Here is a 9,411-nt window from a genome sequence, read left to right on the forward strand (position 1 = left end):
TATCGCGGTATTTCAATTTAAACGTTGGGGAAAAAACGTTGACAATTTTTAATTTACCGAAGATGCTGTATCGTTTTTCCAGGAAAAAGATATATTGCCTCGCATTCTAATACACGTAAATGGCCACGAAATAAATTAGGTGTAAACAAAAATATTTGGAGGTATAGGAAGTTGTAAACAAAAAAAGCATTTCATCTTACAGTTGGTTTAGTGGTTCCAGAATGCCATTCCTAACAGCCCTGCATTTCATCTACTGTTAGGCAAAGAAACTAAGGTCGCCTTAGTGGTGAGAGAAACAGCTCAAAATGTGTCAAAATACCACGACTGACTGAAACAATTTTATTAGAGACGTTTGTGTGCTAAATTTATTTTGACAATCTAAAGCAGTGCTCCGCAACCGGTGTGCCATGAGTAGGATATAGGTGTGCCGCAATCAAATACATGTATTTGACATTTTGCAATTTTTTATCATGTATTTAATACACAATGATAATTTTTTTCCTTAATAATGGCTATTTTAAATGTTTTTATATATTTCACTGTTGTGTGGTTGTGTGTGTGATTGTAAGTGTGTCAGCATTTGAATTTTTTCGGCACTTCCCTGATAACTCGGAACTCTTTGGTGTGCCACGAAATTCCAGAAAGATTTTTTGTGCGTCGCAGGTGAAAAAAGGTTGTGGAGCACTGATCTAAAGAACGAATGTGTGGACCTGGAAAAATAGTCGAAATTGACGAGAGTGTGTTCGTGAGGCCAGAAAACAACGCTGGACGGGTACTTCCACAATAGTGTATATCCGGCGGGTTATACCGTAAAAGTGGCTACTACTTTTTTATTCAGGTTCCAAATCGGGAACCAAGCACAGTGATATCAACAACTGTAGACCACGTAGTGGAAGGATGGACAATACATTTGTTGGAAGTGTAGTGGAAGTTGTAGTGGAAGGATCGACTGTTTGTTGTAGTGGAAGGATCGACAACGAGATACATTCCGCAAGAGAAGAATAGGAAAAAAGTGGTCACGTGGTTTAATAACAACAATCTCCGCACGTGCGCAGTTTACGGTGATGTCTATACCAGATGTACCGCTAAAATTAAATGATTTTTTTAATTTCTAAATTTAAAGCTATTGATAAAAATTAAAAAGTACTCTTGGAAGTGATTTCTCTTTTCTTGATGTTAATAAAAAGGATCTTCTCTCATTCAAGGAAAAACAAGTGAATAACATTTGTTTTAAAGTAATGCCAGATAGTAAGGTACTTATAGCAAGCTGTCTTAAAGCAGAAATGAAGAAAACAATTAACTATAAAACGTCTGGGCAAATTTCTGCAGAAAATGAGGTAAGATTCATAAATTTCCTGTTATGCACAATACTTACCAATATTCATGTTTTACTTTATTAGGAATTTTAAGTGTATATCAATAGTCGAAAAATATACCCGAGACCTTGAATAATTTTTTCTAAACTTTAAACTGTAAACATAATAATGTAAATATTTCTTAATAGTTCATGAATAGTTGTTCTAAATTATTGAAATAGTGGAATTCATGCAACATCTGCTTATTTGCAAAAGCATTAACACCGAAGCCAATTTTATACCGAAGCCAACATGTTATACCACTAAATTTTTATTAATTTCATCACGTTGTGTTTCACTAATGTGGCTGTTATAATCAAGTTTTAATCAATACGCATAAATGTAGTATTTTTTATCACTTTCTACTATAAAATAAATATCTATGACTAAAAAATTATATATTTTACAGCTAGAATTACAGCGAACTCAGTTGTGGAAATCCATACAATTTTCTTTTTGACATTATTTGAAACAACAACTTAAAAATTTTTATTTCAATTATTACATTAAATTATGTTTAACATGTTAAATTTTATATTGACAGTATATCTGAAATCTCATATATACATTGTGAGTAATATATTATTATTGACATATTCTAGCTGTAAAAAGAATTATATAAATATGTAACTTGTCTTTATGTATAAAAGCAGGCAACAGTGAGTTGTTGGTAACAGTGACACCCCCACAGTATAGTGGATTATAGAGAATTTGTTCTCGGGAACCTGCATACCATTTTACATTAAGGCTTAAATAATCATTAGTTACTGATGATTCTTTTCATCAAGCCTTTGGTGGACTTCACTCATTTAAGGTATAATTATGTATTGGGATCAGTATCAAATCAAGATTTCCTTAGCATGTTTGATGTGACTGAAAGCTAGCTAAATCTCTTACAACTTTAGCTCTTTTATTAAAATCATTGGAAAAAGGAATTTGACCATTTATTAAAATCTGATGTGACACTTAACAAATCTTACCAATAAAATAATTCTCTTAAATGGATTTCAAAGGTGCACAGACTTATATTGTTTTCTATATGAAAGTGTTCAAAATAAATCAAATTCTCTACTGTAACACAATGGCCAATACTTGAATTGAGAACGTGTAAATAATAATCATACTTTTCATTATTGGCATCGTACATACATAGTTTGCTATTTGCTGTTGACATAGAATAAGTACTGCCAGTTGTCAGTTTTGCTTTAGTGATGCACATGATATTGTCTGTCACAGTACTCTGCAATACTGGTACCAGCACACATTTGTAGTAGTATAATTTGTTATGATTCATGCTTATCCTCATACACAAGGTGAGCCAATAATACCTCGCACTTTTAATCGGCTGTAAAGCTCTCGGCCTGATGAGGAAACGAAAGGAGAATTAAGATAGCACTGGTTTACGAGGCTGTAGCTATGCTACACGCATGGGAAATTATACTTACAAAATGAATGAACAGTTAATTAACGGATGAAATAATAATTAAAGATAAAGTGAAAATTTTATAACTAATTAAAAATAAAGAAAGTTTCCGAATTTTCAACACATCTACAAAAGCACAAGCTTGTTTGTTTACATTAGTAGTTCTTACATCACGTGACCTCCGACGTCACCGGTATGTATCTCATTGTTGGCGAGCATATAAAACAGACGAGCTTGAAAAGGCTGCTTACATTTAACTGTGAATCACGGGTTTAATTTTGTTGACAAAACACCACGGGTGCTCTCACCCAAACTGTGGAAAGATTATTTAGGGCTTTGTTAAATGACGAAACAAAAAGTAAAGGTGTACGGATAAATATCACCCGAGTCGTATTTTTCGGAATTCATGTGGCGGAAATCCTCCGAGAAAGGTAGTCTTTTGATACTATATTAAAAGCAATCGCGGGGATATGGCAGCCACAAACTATATTCAATTAGTTTAATCTTGGGTCCGTGGCCCGTGAAAATGAAGTAGTACCAAACTTTTTTATGAAACACACTGACAGTAGCTACACTTTCTCAAATAAAATACGAAAGGTTGACGCGAAAGTACAGTATGTTGACCATCACTTGTTGGCACTAAAAATAAATGACGCATTCAAAACTTTTTCTCTTAAAACTTAAGGAGCCATTCCTGTTTTTTGGCTTAGTTTCTTATAGCAAAGCACACTAGGGCTGTCTGCCTAAGGGGAGGGATGCCTTCGTTGTGTACTTTCTAAGAAAAACTATCTCTTATACATGTTACACATGGGGAAAATTATGAAAACGCCCATGCAGCCAGCCCGTTCGCATGGATTTGAACCCACCATCCCTGTTTCGAGACGATAGTCATCATCAGGTGACTGCTGCACATACATAAGGCAAATCACGTAGTCTCAGAATTTATCCTCCTTCTCTTGATCCCAGTATTGGCGAGGCCACTTTATAACTTCTCAAAGTAGGAATGTAAAATGTGTTATTGAGCGTGTTGGACGTACTTTGGTTTGCTCTTACTTGTTTACGATATCTGACCCAGTCCCGTAGGCATATTTCATAAGTGCACATCAGCGTAGGCACTGAGGGAGGGGTTTCGAAAATGAACCCATGAGCTTTTATTGCTCTTGTGACGCTGAATCTTCGTGCATGTGAGCGCATGTTGTTTATGTTTTAATTTGCATTTGTTTCGCAGTCATAAATTATAGTATTTATATTATAAAAGTATTTATAATATATTTCGCAGTCATAAATATTGCGTAATAGTAGAAAATCTCGCAGTGCTTTCGTTTTCTGAGTTTAATTAATGGCTGACATTTCACTCTCGCGACTTTTGTCACTCATTGATATTTGGATTAATGTTCATGGCATATTATCGCTCTTTACATCGAGAAAAATTACTCAGGCTACACTCGAATATTATGCATTTACTAACAAATGTGGACTAAGAGCATTCACGTGTATAGTTTTTATTTTTATTTTTATTTTTTATTGAACTGAGAAGGACTGGAAGTGTTACAATAAATCTAGAGTTTTCTTATTTCAGTGCTTGCATTCTTTTGATTTTGAAAGTGTAAGATTCAGAATACATATTGTGTATGATCTGATTATATCCATTGTTAACATTAAAAGTTATATGTGAATAAATTGAATATATTCGCTGTGAATAGATAAATTCATTTTGTTTGATGAGCATTTCTTGTGTAGACAGTATATTTAAGAGTGAGCAGTTATTAAATGCGAAATTTAACATGCTAAATGCAAATTAGTGAAGTGAATGAATGAATAAAATTATGCATTGGCTATTATTGTAGAACATCTTTTTCATATAGACTGCAATAAAAAGTGCTGACTTCTATTTACGTGTATAACTGGTGTAAATATTTTTCTCCTATGCATAGTTTTATATAAAGATAGCATTTGGGCTCAGATGTGTATCACATATTTATTTCGCCTTATTTATCACTTAAGTAATATTTCGCACGAATATATTTGCGGAGTATCCAACATGTGCTTGTATTTATTTCAAATTCTTTCAACCAGGTAGTGAAATCTTTCCAATTGCTTATATTTGATCTAACTTCGCAATGAAAATTTTCAGAAGAAATAGACGATGTACAGATAATTGCGTGGCAAAATATTTTCAAACATCTTGCTTAAATCTTAAAGTGTGCGAAAAGTCATGTGACATGACAGAAATATTACTGGAAGCTCATTGGTCCATCCTAGAAGCCACTCCCTCGGTGGCTACACAGATGTGCACTTGTGAAATATGCGTCCCGTAGGCCGTCAGATATAGTTATTGTATTTCTCAGTTTCAACGTGTCTGTAAAAGTAGGCGGCCAGCGAGTTTGTTCTGGATTTTTCTTGCTAAGCCTAATCGTGATACAAGAGGTGACCACGTGCAATGCTCTTTACGATTGGTACTGATGATTGTAAATAAGCAATCATTCAATTATTTTAGGATTTTTGACTTATTTAAATTTTGTAAGTTGTATTAGTACGTTGTCTTGCCACATAGCTTAATTGCTAGTTAATTAATTATCAGCTTGATTTTTTCGTGCGCGCTTAAATTATTTAATTTATCTTTAAATTTAATTTTAACTTAAATTAATTATCTGATTTAGGACTTGGGATTTTCATGCGCACATAGTTACCCCAAAGCTTACGCTTTAGGCGTTTGTCAGGGGCCTTGTGTGCTTTCCACTATACATCCGCCTGTAGAGGTAGGTCGTCGTGCCAGGCTCTACTCGGTGTGTGTTTTAATTTTTCACATTAAAAAAAATCTTTCTGTTCTAGTTAACGATCCTATATTCCAATCCATCTTTGCCTTCGGCCTTTAAAGAAATTATGTTTTAGTTCTGGTTTCATCAGCAGAGGGCGCCACTAGCTTATTCTTGTCCAGGCTTTCTAATCTTATCTAATCATTATTTCCTATCTTGTTCATTTGCGGTTTTGCAGCTAAGGATGGTGGTTCGGTAAAACCATCGAAACTAGTCCTGTGAAAATTTTGTAAATATAACGCTGATTTTTGTTGTTTGACTTCTGAATTAGTATTTATTCGGCGTGTTATTGTGTCTTAACAAAGCCCTATGTTTAATGGCAAACGCACACTACTTTGTTTGTAATGAAACGCTTCACAGAGACCTAAAAATTGAGCCTGTTGACAAATTTCTTCACCGCACCAACAGCAGTTTCTTCGATAGAGCTGTCAGTTGCCCGTATCTTGCTCAATTCAACACGTTTGATTATATACCACTGCAAGAGGACTACAAAATAAGATCTTACAAAATAAGATATCACGAGGAATGCAAATTTCTCTACTTAATTATGATAGCGCACGAACACTTTGTACATATGTAAATATTTATTTTAATTGGATTTGTATTTTATTTTGTACCCTATTTGTGTATTTATGTACCCAGTAAATAATTTTATTTTATTTTTACTTTCTGTGTATTGTTTTATACATGTATATGTCACGAACAGACACTTGTCAGATTGCGCGACACCAGCCTCTCCTTGGTATTTCTCCCCTTGTGACGCATGGTCACCTCCTCTCACCTACCTCCGATGCCTCCTTGGCCCGTCCTGTTTTTACCGTCATGTGCCCATATGGCTAATTCTATCACGAGAATACCGGTAACTGACTGAATGTAAAATGTAAAATGACTGAATGTAAAATGTCATCCAATGACTGCCGAAGACCCCGCTGGCGAAAATTCGAGCTTACTATGGCTCCACATGTCCTAAATGGTGTTTGTATGAGCTTCAGTTTCGAGCGACAAACCTACTCATAACCATCCAATTAATCCTTACGACTAGACGAACCAGACAAACGAGTATTTATCTTACCAGACATACTTCTGTGTAAGCGATGTACAACGATTAATTAGATCAGCCAACTAACGAAAACCAAAGGCCCATTAACAGCAATTAAAATTCCAATAATTCAAAATATGTGATTTGCGTACTACAAATCATGTAGTTCTCGATCACTAAACTAAGAATTTCCAACCGGATTGAACTTAAGGAAAACATTGGCACGCAACGAAAAAAAAATAAAATAAATAAATAAATAAATAAAGCTGACATAATATTGGGGAAACAGAGTCATTTCTGGGTTACCAGGAAACCAATACTTGCGTTGGGGCTTGACCCCAAATCACACACACACACAGATCGTATTTTATTCTCGAGTGCGTATTTTATTAATCGTATTTTATTAATTTATTAATCGTATTTTATTAATTTATTAATCGTGCGTATTTTATTAATCGTATTTTATTCTCGAGTAAAAAGATGTAGAAACATCTTTTTACTCGACTTCTGATAAGAATCAGGTGGCCCCCTTTTCCATACCACAACCTTTCATTTTTCATTCGCAACCATTTTACTTCTTTTAGAATATTTCATTTTACATTAATCCTTCATAAACAACTGTAAACTCATTTACGTTATCTTAACCACAGATCTGCTAAAATGCTGAAAAATTTTATTACACAAACACTATGTTTAGTTTTATATATTTTATCACATAATGCAGACCTTTACACTCATGTGTCACTAATGCACAACTTAATACTTTACATTACATGAGAAAGTATTAAAACCTTTTTACTTCCTTGTACGAAATAAAAAGGAAGTATTGTAATTGCGAAAAGTTTCAGGTAGCATATTTCAACGAAAATATCCATTTTGACCGCTTTCGAATGCAATTTAACAATGTTTTTTGCGTGATATCTGTACGTAAGGACAGAATAAAAGACTCTTTTCCTCCAAAAAAATTATAAAACTGCTTTAAAATGAATTCTGAAGAGAATTTTTCGTGGCGTCTGTACGAACGTATTTAAGTACGTATCTCGCATAACTCAAAAACGAGTAGCCTCAGAACGTTGAAATTTTGTATATAGGACTACTATAACATGTAGATGTGCACCTCGTATTTTGGTTGCAATCGGCCGCGGGCCGCGCCAAACATATATAAAAATATTTATATATATATCCACTCTGTTACCCGGCTCAATGATCTCAGTTTCTTTACACTTATATGTTTGTAAATTGTACATTTTTTGCTTTAAAAGTGGTTGAATTATGTTGTTCTGATCTTCCGGTTAAGGTTTTTCTGTATTTAGTAAATCTGTATGCAATATTTTTAGAATTATCAACAATTTTAAAGTTGTTTAAGTGCCGCTAAGCCTAATAATTTTTTTGATGGCGGCCATTGCTTATTTCAAGGAGGTTAGAATACATGGAGATGCCCTGCCCGCAGTCCAAGTGAAGCCAAAAAGTGGGGGAAAGCATGCCCTTAGTAGTCGTGGCTTTAGAAAGATTGACGAGCTCTTCAGCCAATGAGGCAGAACCTAGCCACACCCAGTTTCGTAAATTAAAGACCGTGGATTCTTCGCGCGCTTTTTCCTTCACTTTTTCCCGCCATTTCATTTTATTTCTACATTTTCTATCATCTTGTAGACGGCTGCAATATTGTTCCGAGAAGCAATTTTTATTCCTGCGTCGCTTTCGGCTGTACAAATAGAAGAATAGCAGGATCCGGTATTACATTTCACAGGTAAATATTCTTTTAACATATATACTATCATTTATTTAATTATACTTTGCTCAAAGTTAGATAAAAATTTGCTGTGCATGTTTAAAACATACCCAAGGAAACGGCTGCAAGTGCTGATAATTGTATCAATTCTAATGATTATCAAGATGTGCAGAGGGAAAATATATGTACAAAGGGACTGATTCCATTAAAATGAGTTAAATGAGAAATGCATTATGTAATTACATGCTGTCATTAATGAATGCTAGCAATAAAGGTATTGTGAAAATAAATAAATAAATACTCAAACCATTAATTGATTATATTTTAGTTATTCTAAATATATACAGGTATAATTCTCAATTTTCCATGTTAGAAATACTACTTACGTTTTGAAAAATATTAAATTGCATGAACAATGATAAAAAATAATATTTAAATTCTGCATTGTTATTTTTAAAACTCCCACAAATTTCACCCCAAATTAAATCCTGTTATTAAATATTTACTTTAACAGAAAATAAAATTAAATACATAAAATATGACTTGTAATATAATATGATCACACCTTTAAAATAACGCGTTTTCTTTTCCACAATGAGCTGACCACTCCCCCTTCCCTTGTTTACTTACCGTTCTGCTTTTACAACTCAGTTAATTACGAGTATAATACTCAAACCATTAATTGAAGAAAAATCTGAGAATTATAGATGTTTCTTCGCGCACGTCACACCGAGAAAATACTCAAACTCTTTTCTGACGGCTTTTCAAACGCACATTTCAATTATTCTACTTATTTATGCATGTTAAAAAAACATTCTTTTATATGGAAATGAAATCCGAAATGTAGACATTATTTCAATGTAACCATTCAGTACCTTATAACCCTCTCACGTCTTCACATAAGAAATCAGAAAACACACTCAAAACTTCAAACAAGCTGACGTTTAACCTCACTTGACATAGTAAGGGAAGCGTTTTCTTGCCCTCACGAGGCGTGGCTTATTTGCTTCCCCCGGCTTCACTCTCCTCGTATTGCGACAGCAGAGACG

This window comes from Stegodyphus dumicola, chromosome 9, assembly GCF_044657685.1.
Source record: "Stegodyphus dumicola isolate Sdum_Otavi_A_Nest chromosome 9, ASM4465768v1".
NCBI lineage: Eukaryota > Metazoa > Arthropoda > Arachnida > Araneae > Eresidae > Stegodyphus > Stegodyphus dumicola.